The sequence below is a fragment of the Bufo gargarizans genome, chromosome 11 (assembly GCF_014858855.1).
Source record: "Bufo gargarizans isolate SCDJY-AF-19 chromosome 11, ASM1485885v1, whole genome shotgun sequence".
Taxonomy (NCBI): Eukaryota; Metazoa; Chordata; class Amphibia; order Anura; family Bufonidae; genus Bufo; species Bufo gargarizans.
In genome coordinates this window covers 80,975,302-80,995,045 of record NC_058090.1, presented here as the reverse complement: position 1 = coordinate 80,995,045, position 19,744 = coordinate 80,975,302, and the positions used below count along the sequence as shown (strand labels likewise).

General features: G+C 39.8%; 1 pseudogene; it reads right to left on the bottom strand.

The window, feature by feature from the left end:
* Nucleotides 1–1,253: 1,253 nt before the first annotated feature.
* Nucleotides 1,254–12,043, bottom strand: LOC122921353 (annotated as a pseudogene).
* Nucleotides 12,044–19,744: the final 7,701 nt, after the last annotated feature.

The window sequence follows — 19,744 nt, the reverse complement described above, 5'->3', positions numbered from 1 at the left end:
TTCCTCTTTACAGAACTGTTTCAGTTCAGCAATATTCTTGGGATGTCTGTTGTGAATCGCTTTCTTGAGGTCATGCCACAGCATCTCAGTCGGGTTGAGGTCAGGACTCTGACTGGGCCACTCCAGAAGGTGTATTTTCTTCTGTTTAAGCCATTCTGTTGTTGATTTACTTCTATGCTTTGGGTCGTTGTCCTGTTGCGACACCCATTTTCTGTTGAGCTTCAGCTGGTGGGTTAGGGTCCAGGTGCACTTGTGCAAACTGTAAATGTGCAGCAATGTTTTTTTTGGACAGCAGTGGCTTCCTCTGTGGTATCCTCCCATGAAATCCATTCTTGTTTAGTGTTTTACGTATCGTAAATTTGCTAACAGGGATGTTAGCATAGGCCAGAGACTTTTGTAAGTCTTTAGCTGACACTCTAGGATTCTTCCTCACCTCATTGAGCAGTCTGCGCTGTGCTCTTGCAGTCATCTTTACAGGACGGCCACTCCTAGGGAGAGTAGCAGCAGTGCTGAACTCTCAGCAAGGCTTTTGGAGATACTTTTATAACCCTTTCCAGCTTTATGCAAGTCAAAAATTCTTAATCGTAGATCTTCTGAGAGCTCTTTTGTGCGAGGCATCATTCACATCAGGCAATGCTTCTTGTGAAAAGCAAACCCTGAACGGTTGTGTGTTTTTTATAGGGCAGGGCAGCTGTAACCAACACCTCCAATCTCATCTCATTGATTGGACTCCAGTTGGCTGACACCTCACTCCAATTAGCTCTTGGAGATGTCATTAGTCTAGGGGTTCACATATTTTTTCCACCTGCACTGTGAATGTTTACATGTGTGTTCAATAAAAACATGGTAACATTTAATTCTTTGTGTGTTATTAGTTTAAGCAGACTGTGATTGTCTATTGTTGTGACTTAGATGAAGATCAGATCACATTTTATGACCAATTTGTGCAAAAATCTATATCATTCCTAAGGGTTCACATACTTTTTCTCGAAACTGTAAATACACCTCAACTGTAAATACAAACAGTTCAGATACAAAGCTGAGGAAAAGCATAGATTAAAGTAGGGTTAAAACAATCCAAAACTTGAAGCGTCCCATAATGTGTAATTCAATTTATTAAAACAAAATGGAAAGAATGTGGCAAAACTGCAAACCTGACCAACCACCAAAAATCACACACCAGACAAGGGAAGCATAAGTCAGAGATTCAATTTCAGGATCCTACATTAATTTATATTTTCTTAGGACAAAAACTATCCATAAATTTTTAATATTTTTACTTTAATATCTCTTTTTGTATTACGATCAGGCCTTAGAAGTATGATATAACATTTGGGGAAGAATATAAAGCACAGTAATGCTCCATTAGAAGCCAATATAGCAAAGATCTCTACAGCCACCATATATTTTCCTTTTGTGCTCAGATACGTGGGGATGAAGGACATCCAAACACTACAGAACACCAGCATACTGAATGTAATGTGTTGGGCCTCGTTGAAAGTGTCTGGAAGCTTCCTAGATATAAATGCAACAATAAAACTAAAAACTGCTAAAGCCCCAATATATGAGACTGCAACATAGAAGGCAATAATGGAGCCTTCGTTACATTGAACTATAATTGTCCCAGGAATAGTCTTAGTATCGAGTTCAACAAATGGTGGAGCAAAGATCAGCCAAGTTAGACATATGATGAATTCACCCAAAGAACACAGAATGACAAGTCCAGTAGAAATCCTCGATCTTACACATTTTCTTATTTTGCTTCCAGGTTTTGTAGCATTAAACACAACAAGAACGGTCAATGTTTTGCCTAGAACAGAAGAAATAGCCGACAGCAAAGACAAAGACAAAAGTGGTTTGTCTCATGAGGCAAGTCAGTTCTTTAGGTCGTCCAATAAATATGAAGGATAGAAGAAAACAAATCATCAAAGACACCAGGAGAACATAGCTCAGGTTTTGGTTGTTGGCTTTGACTAGAGGAGTATTCCTGTATTTAATAAAAACCCAAAGTACTGATGAGGCAGTTCCAAAGAAGACGGTGGCTATGACCACTAACGACATTCCTAAAACCTCCTCAAAGAATAGGTAATGCAGAGGTCGTTTAATACATTTATTTCTAGTAGGACTAGGCCATTGGTCTTCAGGACAACTTTCACAGGTTTCCATAGCTGAAAAGCAAATACAATCATATTTACCGTATCCTTACTTCCTTAATTCCTTCTTTCCCTCCATTTGATTTTTCCTTCCCCCCTGCCCACTCTTTCTTCTTCCTCCCCTTTCTTTCCTTCTTCTTTATGTTCAAATTACCTGTTACCACTACAGTATGTTAGAAATACAGTATAAGGGACTTTTTCCCCACATGTTGCCCTTTTCATTAGGCTTTGTACAATATTTGCATTGTATGACAGTAATTGTAAAGCTTTCCATGGTGGTATGACAGCATTTGAGGATCAGTCATTTTGGCCAAGACTGCATATCAGTGTTGTTTAACATGGTCTTCTAGCCATTTGGAGCCTCTAAAACCCTGGTAGATTAGTGGTTCCCTAGTCCTTAACAAAAAAAACGCCCTTGCCCACTTGGTCACTGTTCATTAAAGCAAGCATGCTCACTTGCATTTTACGATAACTTTTATTCTCTTTGATAGGGAGTGACCACATATGTGTAAATACTTTTACAACAGAGACGAGAATGGGTTGGTCCAAGGCTTTTATGGCATATTTACTTCTATAAATATCTATTTACATTTTTAATAAAAGTCTATGGTGGGATTACTCTTGTGGTGGAGAGAGATTGAGCCCCAGGATTTGTTAAAGTAGCTAGCTATGCCCCTAGAAACCCAGGCTTCTGTACATACCTGCACCACTTGTTATCTCCCCATCATTACACTGTACACAGTCAAAGCAGCATGCCAGATTACCAGTTTTAAGAGACTTTCTATATCCCAGAGAACAAGGATAACTGCACAAAGATTGTGGAGTCTAGAGGAAAAAAAGACAAGGAAAATGGTTCAATGCTTCATGGATGGTTTGTGTGATGTTAACAAGTAGTCCTAGGAAGGTGGACTTCTCATTGTATTTCAATACCTTGGATAGTGATGAGTAAAGTTCTAAAAAATTTGATTTGGCTCCTTTGTGGAATTTTACAAAAACATTTGTTTTGTGACTAATTAATTTGTCACAAAGCAAATTTCTTTGTAAGTAGAGATGGCCTTGCGGTTCGCCCGGCAGTCGTTTCTCGGCAAACTTTGCTCGTTCGCGGTTCGCCGAATGGGCGAACTTATGACGATGTCCGCCGGCGCCATATTCTTTTACATTGTGAAGAACTTTGACCCATGACACATCCATAAGGTGGTAAAGGACAGCCAATTGAGATGTTTCAGCACATGGACATACCCCCTACCTTATAAATAAACCTGATCTAGCCGGCATTTTACATTCAGTCTTTTGCCAGTGTAGGGAGAGGTTGCTGTGTGGAATAGGGACAGACTGTTAGGGACACCAAACGCTAGCTAATAGGGCCACAAAACTCCTTTTAAGGACTGGTATAGGTGTGCTATCGATAGGTGTGACTTACTGAGTGGTGTAATATACTTATAGTATACTTTCTAACATAGAACGTATATTATAGTGCATTTGTATTGTGCAGCAGTTGTGTGCGGTTCTGCTGCGATACTGCAGCTACACAGAGGGACAAACGCTATTGGAACAAATAATTTCTACTGAAATACCAGTTGCCTCCCAAAAAACTGATTGAAGCAGAAGTGTTATATACCAATAATATACTTTCTATATAGTGCATTTGGTTAGTGCAGCATTTGTTTGCGGTTTTACTGCGTTATCTCAGCTCACAGAGTGACAAACGCTATTGGAACAAATAATTTCAACTGGTGTGATATACCAGTTGCCCCTCAAAAAAACTGATTGAAGCCGGGTGTTATATACCAATTATATACTTTCTATATAGTGCATTTGGGTTGTGCAGCATTTGTTTGCGGTTTTGCTGCTGTAAAATTGATATCCAATGACCGTGTAATCTACCTCCAGCCACTTACTTGTTCTTTTCTGTACAGTGAATGCCTAATAGTTGGGTCCTCAGAGGAATTCAACACCAGTGACGACCACATGTTATTGTTAGGGTTTTTTATCCAATTTTAGATTTTTTAGTTCTTTGAAAAAAAAAGTATTTGACCTGTATTTGTACTGGTCTGCAGTAAAATTGATATCTATTGACCGTGTAATATATCTACGGCCACATAATCACTTGATCTTTTCTGTCTGGTGAAGGCCTAATGTTTGGGGCCTGTAGTCCAGTGGTCTACAATAACATTTTTATCCATTGACCGCATAATGTACCTCCAGCTACATAATCAGAATTATTATTTTTTTGTCAGGTGAATGCCTAATTTTTAAGGCCTGTACTCCTGTGGCCTAAAATAAAAAATTTCTAGGCTCCAACAGGGCACATTTCAGATAATTTCCCTTTTAAGACGCATAAAAATGTCCCTTGATTAAGACACATATTTTTAGTTGGAATTTGTGTCATTGATCCCCCTCTAGTATGTCACTGTCCATGTTGTGGGACTATTTGTTCACTTCTACTAAGTATTTGGTGGCTGCAAATGTGAGCTGAAGGTTTTTCAGGTACGCCTGCCATGAAAGTGAATGGGGCCCTCCGCGAACTTGCGGTTCGCAAACATTTGATCGCGTTTGCGAACTGTCCCGGCCGATGTTCGTCCATCACTATTTGTAAGTAACGGGTGCAATGATGGGGAACGGCGATTGTGTCGCCCTCCGTCATTGAACCTCTCAGATGCGGCATCTGAGATTAATATTAAAGCATTTCAGGGGTTGATCATTTTAAAAAAAACTATACTTAGGCTACTTTCACACTTGCGTTCAGAGCGGATCCGTCTGGGGTCTGCACAGACGGATCCGCTCCTATAATGCAGACGATGGAATCCGTTCAGAACGGATCCGTCTGCATTATATTTTAGAAAAAATTCTAAGTGTGAAAGTAGCTTCAGACGGATCCGTCCAGACTTTACATTGAAAGTCAACGGGGGACGGATCCATTTGAAAATTGAGCCATATTGTGTCAACTTCAAACGGATCTGTCCCCATTGACTTACATTGTAAGTCTGGACGGATCCGTTTGCCTCCGCACGGCCAGGCAGACAAACGGTGCCAGACTGATGCATTCTGAGCGGATCCGCATCCACTCAGAATGCATTAGGGCAGTACGGATGCGTTCGGGGCCGCTTGTGAGAGCCTTCAAACGGAAATCACAAGCGGAGCCCCGAACGCTAATGTGAAAGTAGCCTTACCTTATCAATTTGAGCACAGAGGCCACCACATCCATCCTGCTTAAAGATCCAGCTCAAAATCTTGCGTGGTGTGTGATGATGTCATCTTGCTGGCTGGTGTTGTGATATCATACATTACTGTGCACAAGATTATGTGCTGGATCTTCAAGCAAGATGGCCACAGCGGCCTCTTCACGATCAAATGCAGATAAGTATGATTTTTTTTTTTTTTTTTACCGCCATTTCAGGAAAAATCTATTTGTTACCACGAAGCATGAGGAAATTTGGCATTGCGGCAGATCAAATTTTTCTTGAAATTTGGATAGAAGTCCTATTCGGACGCCTTGATTTATTTAGCACTAACCTTGGACATTTCCAATTCGATAATGTTATTGCTTTATACATTTTGCTTCTGATATAGTCTTAAAGATGTCATCCCACAAAACCCTGTTTTTACAGTTATGAACTTATTAATAGATGGTATTTTGGGGATGAAAACTGCACCATTACCAAGAACAATGGGCTTATGTCTTATTGTCATGCTGTATATGCAGCCATTCTACATGGAAATTAATCGGAGCCACGGAAATAGCTGAACATGAGCCTTCTGCTTGTTCCTACCCACTTTCAGAGGAAAACGTTTCTAAGCTAGACATAGATTTGAGATACATATTAGTTGAAGTAACAACTTCAACGGTTTCTCCCAAATACCACACACAAACATCAAGAGACAAAAGACAAAAAGAGGGTCATACATATATGGCTCAGAACTAGACAGGCTATGCAGAACCAAACAAGAGACGGAGAATGGTCAGAAGACAAACCGAGATCAGAACCAGAAGGACCACACAGTACCAAACGAGAGACAGAGAGTGGTCAGAAGACAAGCCAAGATCAGAATCAGACAGACCACAAAGTGCTAAACAAGAGACAGAGATTGGTCAGAAGTATGAGCAATCTAAAAAGCACAGGAACCAGAAACACAGCTCGTGATTCGGAGACTATCACTGGCTCTGGTGTATGACCAGGAAGGAATTTAAATTGATCACAGAGTCCCAGGATCAGAACCTAATAGGTCATGACTCGGCACTCCATTAGTTATAACACAGCACATAGGAATAGAGCAGCTGAGCAATCAGTTTGCTGCTTATCTCCTCCAACACACTCCCGCTGCAGGGTGAAACAGAGCATTGCATCCTGTTGCTAAGGATGCTGTCGCATCACCAGGGAATGTGGCTTAGCAGAGTGTCTCTCCCAGAAGGGAGATCTCACCACTGGAGCCCAGACAGGTAAGTTTGTGACATTTTTTTTTGCGCACATGACAATTTGTTAAAAATGTTGCTACTTTTGGCTTCCAATGCCAAGAGTGAGAATTTGGTTTGTTTAGAAAATAAAGGTGCACTTATGATGTGTGACACTGGTAAATGTCCTGAACTGACCCATTGCTGATCATGGCATCTGAGATGACCATTGAGGGTTGTCAGGGGTAAATCTGTTAAAAAAATAAATAAATAAAAATACTCACCTCATCCATTTGATTGCGAAGAGACCGCAGTGGCCATCTTGATTGAAAATCCAGCATAAAATCTTCCGTGGTGCACGTCATCAAGCTGGCCGGCATGGTGACGTCAAACGCCACTGGGCACACAATTTTGTGCAAGATATTCAATCAAGATGGCCGCAGTGGACTCTTCAGCACAAATGGATGAGGTGAGTATGTTCAGGGAAAATTGATTTGCTACTATGAAGCATGAGGAAATTCGGCTTTGCAGCGAATGGAATTTTTCCTGAAATTCGGATAGAAGTCTACTAAATTAACTTTGATTTGCTCAACACTAATAGGGAACATCAATCAGGCTGAAGGAGTTCAGAGAAGAGCTACTAAACTGGTCCATGGATTGCAGGATAAAACTTACCAGGAAAGGTTAAAAGACCTTAATATGTATAGCTTGGAAGAAAGAAGAGACCGAGGGGATATGATAGAAACTTTTAAATACATAAAGGGAATCAACTCGGTAAAGGAGGAGAGCATATTTAAAAGAAGAAAAACTACCACAAGAGGACACAGTTTTAAATTAGAGGGGCAAAGGTTTAAAAGTAATATAAGGAAGTATTACTTTACTGAGAGAGTAGTGGATGCATGGAATAGCCTTCCTGCAGAAGTGGCAGCGGCAAATACAGTGAAGGAGTTTAAGCATGCATGGGATAGGCATAAGGCTATCCTTCATATAAGATAGGGCCAGGGACTATTCATAGGATTCAGATATATTGGGCAGACTAGATGGGCCAAATGGTTCTTATCTGCCGACACATTCTATGTTTCTATGTTTCTATGTTTCTATGTGGGAGAGCTTGACTTCGAGGAGGAAAGCTTCAGTCTCCTTGACATGTAACAAATACATTTTATTGGTTGGGAGAATGTATTGTAGATGATTTTCTGCATATTGACAAGTTAGAAGGAATACACAAGAGGCCCTTCTGGAGCAACATGACCAGATTATTATTGTACTATATGCAGACTGTGTCCCGAAATCGAGCTGGCAATTTCCCTTTAAATAAGAGCATAAAATACACATTGAATGCTTACTACCTCATTGAAGAATGTATTCCAGACTATGGCACTCTTGTTTATTTCAACTTGGTTAGAAGAAGATGACCAGATACCAACAATGGGTTTTGATATATTGCTATTTGAGTGTTCAACAAAGTTCAAAATCTCAAAATTCCCCTCAACAAATCCTTCCTCGTTGATAAAAATGTCTGCACCCGATGAAGCCTTTAGCCTTACATGTTTTAAGTAATAGTTAAGCTGAAGGAAATAAAAAAACTTATATTAGTAGAGGTAAAACACAAAGGGATCAGTGGCATACAATGTGCTAGATTTACTCATGAGTCGACCTAAAAAATCTGTCTGTAAAAATTATTCGCCGAATTATGACAAAGTAATCCACTTTTTTAGACAGATTTTTGATGGACACATTAGTAAATTTGGGCCAGTATATTTTTTTCTTTCTGTGGATCAATGGGGAAAAGAATTTTCGAGACTTACACTCCTTTTCTTTATCTGTTATCCAAGTTACATAGTTGCATAGTTATTAAAGTTCGGAAAAGACAAAAGTCCATCAAGTCCAACCTGTAATCCTGTTATATTGATCGACTGTCATGAGGGTGTCAAGAACCATGCCTGACTCCGTTATACCCGGGGTCAGGAAGTCGCAGCAGTTGGCTGCGCGCTCTATGTAAGATAGGGCTGTTTCTTAATGGTAGTTTTCTGGGTTTGCTTTGCAACCCTTTTTGGCTCACTCAGGGATCCGTAGCGCCTTCTCCTCAGCTGTTCCTTGTCCAGCACTCCCAACCTCCTTATATTCCCCTCTCACACTTCTCTGGTTGCCAGATATAGAGCTTCCTGCCTGGACTTCTATACTGACCCACTGGAGCTGTGTTGCTGCGTTCTCTGGTTGTTGGTCCAGAACATTTCCCTCCGGATCCCTGTTGGACCTTTGTGGTCTGCTGTGGTCGCCCACCTGGGTTTATGTGTTTGTCTGTATTGTCTGTCCTCTCCCTGGTGTTTCCCTCTTAGTGTCAGTGGTGCGGACTAGCGATCCCACCGGCCCGTTGACTATCTAGGGCTCATTTTAGGGAAAGCCAGGGTTTAGGCACGTGATCGCCGCACGGGTGAGGAACCTGTCTAGTGACGTCAGGGCAGTCAGGTGCCAGCCGCAAGGTGAGTCAGGGGTCACCACCTTTCCCTCTCCCTTGGGCAGGGCTTTCCCTTTTCCCTCCCTGTGCGTGACGCCGTTCATTACATCTACAAGTCAAATCCCTGGATGTCAATGTCCATCTTCCTTTTTAAAAGGGGTTGGGTCAAAGGGAAAGGGTGTGCAGGCCAAGAAAAAAATAAGTACAATAGTATAATAAAAAATAAAAATAAAAATACAGAAATAAAAAAAAATAGGATTTCTACCCAAATTCTTCTGCACTTGGACCCTCTTATGTGTCATGGAAACATTGCATCCACAGAATGTTACATAACATGGCTGATGAATCCTCTCCCATCTACTTTTATGCCTACAATAGAACTTTCTGTACATGGTTGCTTTTGTGCCGGTTTACAGAGCTTGGATAAAGATGTGTTTTACTTTACCTTTCCTCTTGGCCCAAGATATCCTAAAATGAGTGGCATTTTAGGATGCCACTCATGTGAGAAGGTTTGAAAAAACCTTCTCACATTCTCTAATGTGAGAAGGTTTGAAAAAATAGAAAATACCATTATGTTATTTGCAATGCCCTACTGAGAAATGCTAAAATTTTTGGGTCACTCATCGCAGGATGTCTTGATGGAAATACAGTGTGTATTTTTAACTGTACTAATTATGCAACTATTAGTGATGAGTGAATTTTTTTTAATGCAATTTGGATTTAAAATGGCCAAATCAATTAGGGATTAGATTTGTTTCAGAATATTTGCTCCGCATTCAATCCGCATTTTTTTGCGGATTGGGTGCAGACCCATTGACTTCAATAAAGCCGCGTAAAATACAGACAACACACAGTGCTGTTCTCATCATTATGTCCATTCTGCAGCCTCGTAAAAAGATAAAACATGTATAATGTAGAACACTATAATTTAGAACATGTAGAATATACAGAATAGTCATTGTTACAATGGGTCATCCAAAAAACAAAACAAAACAAAAAAAAATAAAATGATGCAACACAGATGTCACACGGCCCTTATCTACATTGTTTGAAGATCATGTGAATGCACAATAAATTTACCCCAAATTGAAAATTGCTCAAAAATTGCCCTTAAACGTTGTTGATGACATTCTGGGCTCTCCTTGGACAGTATGTACCGTAACTAATTTCAAGCTCTTTCACTCCAAGACATTAGTAATCTTAAAGCAACAGTGATACTGTATATATAACTCTGTGTAAGTGTATGGCTGCAGTACACCTTTGATTTTTTTTATGTTTAAAAAATTGATCTGAAAAAGTCTTGTTTTTCGGCTGCAGAGGCCTGCCAGTATGTATACCCCCACACCAACTAGGATTATGTGATCCTCCTTCATCTTTCCTGTCTTCTGATCTGAAAAGTGGCTAATGCCAATTTGAGAAATTTACCTGAATTAAAATCGCCAAATATTCAGATTTAGATTTGCCCCAAATTATTTTAAAATTCATGTTGAATTCTATTACCTTAGAATTCTATTTTAGTAACCATATATTTAGTATATTCATACACAGAAGACTGTGAGGAAAAGCAACCTGTCAACACTTCTATTCAGTCAAGATCAATGTTAGGCCCCCTGTGTGCTTCCCGTTGCCGTATTGCGGACCGCATTTGTAGATCCGCAATGCACAGGTGCCGTTCCGTGGGCATTCCTCATCACGGATGCGGACCCATTCACTTGAATGGGTCCGCAAATCCGGAGATGCGGAATGGTACAGAACGGAAGCACGAAACGGATCCCTACGGAAGCACTACGGAGTGCTTCCATGGGGTTTCGTCCCGTACTTCCGTTCCGCAAAAAGATAGAACATGTCCTATCTTTTTGCGGAACGGCCGGATCGCGGACCCATTCAAGTGAATGGGTCAGCGATCTGGTGTGGCTGTCCCACGGAACTGTGTTCGTGCATTGCGGCCCGCATTTTATGGGCCGCAGCACGACCACGGGGTGCACACGTTCATGTGGTAAGTGAATCAAAGTAAAAAAATTAACTTCAATACGAATTTCAGATTTTTTTTTTTATTTGCTGCAAAGCCAAATTTTCTCTTGGCTCGTGGTAAAGGAATCAAATTTCCCGTAAATGGCGGTAAAAACAAAAAATACATACTCGCCTCATGCTTTGCGCGCAAAGAGGCCATTGTGCCATTTTGATTGAAGATACTGCATGAAATCTATGACGCGGTTATGTACGACGTCACTAGGCTGGCATTGGCTTCAATCAAGATGGCCGCAATGACCTTTACGTGATCAAATGGATAAGGTATTTATTTTTTTACCCTGATGGATCGTGGCAGTGTTACACAGGCAGATCATCGGTTACGAGCATTCTTACGAACACTTGTTAGCGATTATCTGCGCGTCTAATATAATATATATTGGGGAGTGAATAGCCACAGACAGCTCGGAAGGAGTTTTGGGGAGTGAATAGCCACAGATGGCTAGGAAGGTGTATTGGAAATAGAACAGCTACAACTGGATAGGAAGGTGTATTGAATGGGGAGCTGAAACCAACAGCTCCATTATAGTATTCATGCCAGCAAACACTATCCTCCCGTTTTATCCTATTACTATGTGCACCTATGTGACATAAAATAAATCTATTTCTGCATATTAGAGTAAGTGTTGGTCTTCTCTTACACTGTGAAGTTCAGCTTCTAAAATAAATTAGAATTAGCTAATAACATTAAATTACAAGCAATAATACTTTTTCTCCTATTTCCAATTTTTGGGAACATAAAGCTTCAAGAGGTTTTCCCATCTCTTTCCATATCAACAGTACCTGATATACAGTAAATGCCTTGTAGACTCAGGTCCCTAGCGCACACATGGGGCCCCCATCCCATGGACACTAGGAATTAAGGCTCATGCATACTACCTTTGGATGATTTGTGGTCTGCAAAACACGGATCCTGGTACATTCCGCACTTTGGGGAACGGAACGGCCGGACAATAATAGGACGTGTTCTATTTTTGGCGGAAGGGCCATGTGGCTGCCCATAAGTCATTTTTTTTTACCCTAAAACATAAAATTACAGTCATAATTTATATTTTCATTGTGTTCAGAATAGTTGTACTAACCCTGTGTTTCAATGAAGGAACTAAGTTTTCAGCTTTTGGTTTTTTAAGATTTTTCTGTAGTTTCATGTGATTTAACGCCTCTGAGATTAAATTAACTGCGTTATAAATTGTGTATGGAAAGCGATAGACATTTTCCTTATCTTGTGACACAAGATTTCTCCACATTGTATTGCCTGCACATATTTTCTGAATATTTAGGTTGCCATAAATATCTGTACAACCAAAACTGAAATGCCAAAAATGAGTGACAAAACTATTATTGGGCATATTTCGTATATGTAGCCTGAAACAGGAAATTCTGAAATCCCGGAATTTCTCCTTTTTCGATTGTGACGACTAAGGATCCATGAAACTTGTTAGTAAAGTCAGAATGTTTATTCTCTGCAAAGCTATCCATTTCTACTGGTGCTATCCAGACTTTATCTGTAACCCCCAGTGACCTCTTTCCGAGAAAGCTAATAATGAAAACCTCCATACAGTATAAAATAATAACATTAACAGAGGACTTTTTGATTATTTGTGTAACCTTTAGGAGACTATCTGTAAGACCTTCTGGATCCACAGAAATAAATGTTAAGAAGTCAACACAAATTCCATGTTTCTCCATTTTTTTTTGAAGTCCCACACTTGCTGTTTGATTGCAGTCATCATCTGTTGTAATAATCCCGACCCATGTCCAACCAAAGTGAAGCAGGAGTTGAATAATGGCTTGAAACTGAGATAATTGAATCGGAACAGTTCGATGAAGTAATGGAAACTTTTCTCTGTCATTAAGGGCTAAATTAGAAGCTCCATAACTTATCTGCAAGATAGAAATATTCAAAATATTCATACATCTTGCTTCTACTTTACAGTACTTGATAAGATAAGATGTTGTCTTATTTGTCTCTGCACAGATTCCATAGGCTGATCAGCTCTATGTGGTCAGTGCTCAATTTCTTATCATGGCTACAGGACTTTATCCTGGAGAGATGAGTAAACCATTATACACCAGATTGGACATACTAAATCCTTCATTGTCCTGAATCACAGTCAGTCCTAGGAGCAACAACCCCAATGGACAGAACCTGTGTCTGTAGCACCACCATCCTCTCACTGTTGCCTAATTCCTGTATGTTTCCAGTTCTTACCGGACTAAAACTAGCTTGGTCCTGTGACCACTGAAGCCAATTACTGGCCACTAACTTTCTGGAGGGGACTGAAAGTGGCCTGGATTGAGGAAGTGTCCCAGGGATGGTGGAGATAAGGATAGGTGGGTGTTTTTTTTTTTACTTGGGCACTGGTTCTGTCCATTTGGGTTGTTGGCTCCTAGGCAATACAAATTCTCTAGCTTCTTATAAACTTTAACTCTCAGGGAACAAAACATTTATGTCTACTTTACCCTTGACCCAATGGTAAAGCATTAAATGCTTTACTATCCTAATCCATTAGGAAACAATACATTAAGTTCCTCATTACCCTTGACACCTAGACCACCCTAGAGGCTGACATGCACCCTTTGATCCTACCACACTTTCAGGGATTGTTCTATAAATCCTTCACTACCCTACACCACCAGGAAACCAGGCATTACATTCTTCCTTACCATTAGCCTTCAAACATATTGACTCTAACTCCAAATCACAAGCACTCTAAGTCCAAGTCACTCTAACTACTTTACTTTCCTAGAAAAAAAAAAAAAAAGATGTAATTTACCCTCCCAATACCCCACACCACAAGTTATGACAAATTAGATGGTGGATATGGCAGCTATCCTAACTGACAGTACCTAACAAGCATGCAGTGTCAGACTGGGGTGCCTAGGGCCCACCAGTAAAATTTATTTTGGGGGCCCACTGTACGTATAAATCCAAATATTACCTGCTCACACAGCAGCAAGATGCTACCAAATAATTGAATATGGGGGTCTCTGCAGAAACTTTGACAAGGTCGGTCCTGGGGAGAAGAGGATGATGGCTAGCTTTCATCTATACCTAGAAGTCATCTCAGCTCTGATTGTGTCCATAATAATAAACTGGGGAGTGTCTTTAATAATATATCACATTTTTTATATGAGCATAGGCTGGTTGAGGTGCTGTACATTGACTATATGTACAGTACAGACCAAAAGTTTGGACACACCTCATTCAAAGAGTTTTCTTTATTTTCATGACTATGAAAATTGTAGATTCACACTGAAGGCATCAAAACTATGAATTAACACATGTGGAATTATATACATAACAAAAAAGTGTGAAACAACTGAAAATATGTCATATTCTAGGTTCTTCAAAGTAGCCACCTTTTGCTTTGATTACTGCTTCGCACACTCTTGGCATTCTCTTGTTGAGCTTCAAGAGGTAGTCACCTAAAATGGTTTTCACTTCATAGGTGTGCCCTGTCAGGTTTAATAAGTGGGATTTCTTGCCTTATAAATGGGGTTGGGACCATCAGTTGCCTTGTGGAGAAGTCAGGTGGATACACAGCTGATAGTCCTACTGAATAGACTGTTAGAATTCGTATAATGGCAAGAAAAAAGCAGCTAAGTATAGAAAAACGAGTGGCCATCATTACTTTAAGAAATGAAGGTCAGTCAGTCCAAAAAATCTGGAAAACTTTGAAAGTGTCCCCAAGTGCTGTCACAAAAACCATCAAGCGCTACAAAGAAACTGGCTCACATGCGGAACGCCCCAGGAGAGGAAGACCAAGAGTCACCTCTGCTGTGGAGGATAAGTTCATCCGAGTCACCAGCCTCAGAAATCGCAGGTTAACAGCAGCTCAGATTAGAGACCAGGTCAATGCCACACAGAGTTCTAGCAGCAGACACATCTCTAGAACAACTGTTAAGAGGAGACTGTGTGAATCAGGGCTTCATGGTAGAATATCTGCTAGGAAACCACTGCTAAGGACAGGCAACAAGCAGAAGAGACTTGTTTGGGCTAAAGAACACAAGGAATGGACATTAGACCAGTGGAAATCTGTGTGTCTGATGAGTCCAAATTTTAGATCTTTGGTTCCAACCACCGTGTCTTTGTGCGACGCAGAAAAGGTGAACGGATAGACTCTACATGCCTGGTTCCCACCGTGAAGCATGGAGGAGGAGGTGTGATGATGTGGGGGTGCTTTGCTGGTGACACTGTTGGGGATTTATTAAAAATTTAAGGCATACTGAACCAGGATGGCTACCACAGCATCTTGCAGCGGCATGCTATTCCATCCGGTTTGCGTTTAGTTGGACCATCATTTGTTTTTCAACAGGACAATGACCCCAAACACACCTCCAGGCTGTTTGAGGGCTATTTGACCATGAAGGAGAGTGATGGGGTTCTGCGCCAGATGATATGGCCTCCACAGTCACCGGACCTGAACCCAATCGAGATGGTTTGGGGCGAGCTGGACCTCAGAGTGAAGGCAAAAGGGCCAACAAGTGCTAAGCATCTCTGGGAACTCCTTCAAGACTGTTGGAAGACCATTTCAGGTGACTACCTCTTGAAGCTCATCAAGAGAATGCCAAGAGTGTGCGAAGCAGTAATCAAAGCAAAAGGTGGCTACTTTGAAGAACCTAGAATATGACATATTTTCAGTTGTTTCACACTTTTTTGTTATGTATATAATTCCACATGTGTTAATTCATAGTTTTGATGCCTTCAGTCTGAATCTACAATTTTCATAGTCATGAAAATAAAGAAAACTCTTTGAATGAGAAGGTGTGTCCAAACTTTTGGTCTGTACTGTATGTAGTGCAGTAAGTCTACTGTGTTATGTGTCACTTGTGCAGGGGGTAGGAGACTAGGGGCCAAACCGCGGGGATTCACCTGTACCTCTGTGGGCCAGTCGAGCCTGCAAGCATGTATTGTATTTAAGTTAGATCTCCATTTATTTATTTGTTTTTAATTTTAAGACACACACACATTATCCTATCTAATTGAAAAGGTGCAGTTACTGGGGTCCAGGGTTTCAATCTGAGTTTGTATCTCCTCTCTGTGCTTGCAAGGGTTACCTCTGGATATTATGATTTCCTTCCACAATTGAAAACGGCTGTAAGGTCAATTTGGAATTTAGATCTAGGTAATTGATGACAATCTATGTACAGGGCTTTGGAATATGTTAGTACCATATAAAAAAGAAAAATACATAGATTCCTTCATGACAATCCTTCTGCTGTATTTAAGTATTTCAGCAATGTGTTGGTGACATAAAGCATTGCATATCTTATAATCTACATATTTTTAACTACTTACATTTTCTATATTTCAATTGATGTGTGTTAAAAAAAAAAAAGACCTACCTGTGGATATCCATAAAGATTAGTGAGCTTTGCTATGGTATAGGTAGAAGATGATAACAAGTGTCCAACCACAGCTATCGTCTTTTGACTCTTCTGACAGATATAGTTTGGAATTGGTTCCCGGGTCTCTGAAATAACATTCATAGCACTTTTTACGGCCAGATTTTCACTGGTACAAGAGTCATAGACCTGAAATCCTAATGTAATGTTAGGAAGAGTATCGGTGCTCTTGTTAATTTCCTCGATGGCGAAAATAAAGGCCAAGAAATGCTTCAGGTATTGGTATGATGTCCTGGAAGATATAGCTTAGGTTATGTTAATAAAAATTTTAACGTATACCTAAAACTTCAGGACACATTGCATTAATTAAAAGTATAGCATATGTACACAAGGAATAACACTATTTCTGGCCATTATATGACTGGCGATTTTAGCAATATTATCATCTGTGTGCTAGATCTTTAGTTTGCAGTTTTCCTAGACATGGTTGGATGAACACTAGCTCCCATCTCACTGCACACAGAAAGTAGAGGAAAATCTGCTTCCTAACTTTGCCTTACTTAGAAAAAGACCCAGGATTATGGAGGACATTACTGAGAAGTATTGACTCGTATTGATATAAATAAAACAATTGGGCTCGCCTAGAAACTGTCTATTTAGCTGCAGTAGTCTCTTTGGAGTCTCTTCTAGAGTCCTATATTACTCAGCTTTTGCTCACTCCTTCCCCTCTCCCTAGACTTGTACGGTATGTTGAAATTTGATCATTCAGTGAGCAGAAAGCTGTCCTGGTTTTATCAAGACAGATTTCTCGTGAATTTCAAGAAATAAAGTAATTTTAGAAAAACGGTGAGTAGAAGAAACAGCTGCTAATTTTCGAACAAAGCATTTTTTTCTGATAAGTTATAGTACAAAGTTACTTACAGCTACTTCTATTCATTTATGCAAAATTAAGGGGGAAAAAATCAGCAACCATTGAAGTTGCAATACCAAGCATTTAATTATAACAACATAAAACGAAATAATAAAAAGTCACCTTGATATGTTCACTAATTATGTAATGTCAAAGCTAAAAATGAGATAGTTGACTGTTAAATAGTGTTGAGCAAACTTGTGTTTTAAGTTCGAAGTCTAAAGTTCGGGTTCGGGTTATCAAAGAATCGTGTTATGGATTCCGCTACCACGGACCATAAGTTATGGTCCGTGGTAGCAGAATCCATAACGCGATTCTTCGATAACCCGAACCCGAACTTTAGACGCCGAACTTAAAACACAAGTTCACTCAACACTACTGTTAAACATACCAACATAATAGCTAATTTTTTTAAAATAAAATTATAAGCCCAAAAAACTAAATTTATACCATATTAGCTAGCTTTATAATCAATAAAACCACTATTTGAAATACAATACAACAAAGTGTGATTTCTATTTGTCTATAGAAAAGTTCTAGTAAAATGAAACCACCAGATGGTATGCTGAAATTGCTCAGTAAGTTCTCAGACACAACAATATAATATAATACAGTGCATATAGCAATCAATGGGGCCTTAATGGACTTTTAGGGTCCATTCACACGTCCGTTGTTTCTTTCCTGATCTGTTCCGTTTTTTGCGGAACAGATCTGGACCAGTTCTGTATCCATTCATTTTCAATGGGTCCTGAAAAAAAGTCAGACATTGAGCTGTCCGATTTTTTTCAGCACCCATTGAAAATGAATGGGTACAGAACTGGTCCAGATCTGTTCCGCAAAAAACGGAACAGATCAGGAAAGAAACAACGGACGTGTAATTGGACCCTTATGTATCAACTCAGATCCAAACTAAGGAATACAAAAAACATAAATTATGACATGCTCAATTTGACACCATATTATTGAAGAATTATTACCTAAAAGGTTTGTTTCTAGAAGGGAATGTTAATGTGTTGAATGGATACACCTTATGGAACCTACTAAGACATTGAAAGATATGCTATATGCATTACACTTAACACCTACAATCAAACAAATTGAAACTGGCTATATATTAAACCCCTTTTTGCATATACATGCCGACAGATGGGACTTTAAAGATGGTGTCCGCTTGCGAGTGCAGCAGGAGAAATAGCCGCCGGTTGCCTCCTGGAGCTACTGTATGCAATCGAGTATAAGATCGATCACACACATTTAACCCCTTAAATGTGACCATGGCGTCTGTACCGGCTCCCCCGAACGAAGATTGGGGGAGCCAGATGGTGTGTGCGGCAGCCTCGGTCCTCCTGAATGATCCAAATAAAGACTGTAAAATTCTCATAGACTCCAAGGGTAATGCATTGGAGTCTCTGAGAGAAGCAATCTAATGATTGCTTGTTCAAGTTCCCTTGGTGAACTATTAAAAAGTGTAAAAAAAAGAAAAAAGTATTTAAGAATATTTTTAAAAATTTAAATAAAAATACCTAAATAATTAAAAAATAAACATGATGGGCATTGCTGTTTGCAAAAATACCCATACTATTCAAAAAAATAAAAACATTTATCCCACATGGCAAACGTCGCTACGGAATAAAGTCAAAATGGCCAATTTGCCATTTTTGGTTGCTTCACCTCCAACCAAAAATGTTAGAAAATGTGATCAAAAGTCATACACACTCAAAAATCTATAAAACATACAGATCGTCCCGCAAATAATGAGCTCTAATATAGCTCTGTACACCTAAAAGTAAAAAAGTTATGGGAGACAGAATATGGCAATGCAAAGAATTTTTTATTTTTTTTTAATCTATAAAACACTAATAAAAAAAACTATACATCACATATGTGGCATTGTTGTAATCGTAGTGACCCACAGAATGAAAGTAACAGGTCAGTTTTACCACAGAAAACTCTGTAACAACATAACCGATAAAAAAAATGGAATTGTGAAGGTGGTTTCTCCCGGCTTCCCACTACATTGTATGCAACTGTAAGGCCGCTTTCACACGAGCTTGATGGATTAGGTCAGGGTGTGTTCAGGGAAACTCGCACCATTTTTCAAGCAAGTTCACTCAGTTTTGTCTGCAATTGCGTTCAGTTGTTCAGTTTGCTCCACGCAGGTGCAATGCTTTTTTATGCGTTTTTCACATGCGTGATAAAAAACTAAAGGTTCACAAACATCTCTTAGCAACCACCAGAGAAAAACGCACTGCATCCGCACTAGCTTGTGGATGCAGTGCATTTTTCACTGAAACCTCATTCACTTCTATGGGGCCAGGGCTGCGTGAAAAACGCAGAATGTAGAACATGCTGCGTTTTTCACGCAACGCAAAACTGATGTGTGTACACAGACCATATGAAAATAATGGGTCAGGATTCAGTGCATGTGCTGTGCGTTCACGTCACGCATTGCACCC